This window comes from Mandrillus leucophaeus, unplaced genomic scaffold (assembly GCF_000951045.1).
Source record: "Mandrillus leucophaeus isolate KB7577 unplaced genomic scaffold, Mleu.le_1.0 Scaffold270, whole genome shotgun sequence".
Taxonomy (NCBI): domain Eukaryota; kingdom Metazoa; phylum Chordata; class Mammalia; order Primates; family Cercopithecidae; genus Mandrillus; species Mandrillus leucophaeus.
The window spans coordinates 645,680-646,892 of record NW_012102810.1 but is presented as its reverse complement, the minus strand read 5'-3'; the positions used below and the strand labels follow the sequence as shown (position 1 = coordinate 646,892).

The following is a 1,213-nucleotide window of genomic DNA, read 5'->3' as shown; positions in this document are numbered from 1 at the left end:
GCCTCCCGGGTTCACCCCATTCTCCTGCTTCAGCCTCCCGAGTAGCTGGGACTGCAGGCGCCCGCCACCACGCCCGGCTAATTTTTTTTTTTGTATTTTTAGTGGAGACGGGGTTTCACCATATTAGCCAGGATGGTCTTGATCTCCTGACCTTGTGATCCGCCCACCTCGGCCTCCCAAAGTGCTGGGATGACAGGCGTGAGCCACCGCGCCAGCCATAATCTTTCCCTTTGAAAGCAAAGGCATTAATGAGTAAACAAAGGCAAGACCATCAAGACGAGCAAACTTTGCTATTGTGACATAATTCATTGCTGCTTTTCAGACTCAGGTACCGTGACGATAAAAGGCACATACCTAGTTTTGCCCTTCACTATGTTTTTCGTCATTTTTACCATATTCTGGAAAGGTAAATTGCTTTAGGAGGGAGTGTGGACCAGGATATCCTAGGGTGCCTGAGGCCCTTTTCAGAGAATCTGTGAGGTTGAAAAGCTTCCATAACACAGTTTCTTCTGTCACTCTCTCACGAGCGTACAGTGGGCTTTTCCAGAGGCTGAGCAAAAGAGATACTGCAACAGCGAGAATCCAGGTATCCTCTATTCAGTCAGACACCTAGGAGATCTGCAGAAACACGGACGCAGTGCTGTTCTTCTCAACAGAAATGTTTTATTTTATACAATAGTTACATTGGCCGGGCGCAGTGGCTCACGCTCGTGAGCTCCCAGAACTTCGGGAGGCCGAGGCGGGTGGATCACCTGAGGTCAGGAGTTTGAGACCAGCCTGACCAATATGGTGAAACCCCGTCTCTACTAAAAGTACAAAAATTAGCTGGGCATGATGGCGTGCACCTGTAACCCAGCTACTCGGGAGGCTGAGACAGGAGAATTGCTTGAACCCAGGAGGCAGAGGCTGCAGTGAGCCAAGATTGCACCACTGCACTCCAGCCCGGATGACAGAGCATGACTCTGTCTCAAAATTAATTAATTAATTAATTTAATTAAGCAATTTCACAAATTTCAAATGAATCAAAAAATTTTTTTTTTCTTTTTGGAGACAGGGTCTCACTCTGTCAAGCAGTCTAGAGTGCAGTGGTACGATCATGGCCCACTACAGCCTCAAACTCCTGTGCTCAAGTGATCCTCCTGCCTCAGCCTCCCAAAGTGCTGGGATTACAGGTGAGGACCACTGTGCCTGGCCTATTTTTAAAATTTCTGTT

At 47.9% G+C, this 1,213-nt stretch overlaps 1 protein-coding gene across 2 annotated transcripts in view; it reads right to left on the bottom strand.

Moving 5' to 3' along the window:
- Window positions 1-1,213, bottom strand: part of BID (BH3 interacting domain death agonist) — a 52,216-nt gene that overhangs the window by 39,428 nt on the left and 11,575 nt on the right. The window lies entirely within an intron of this gene.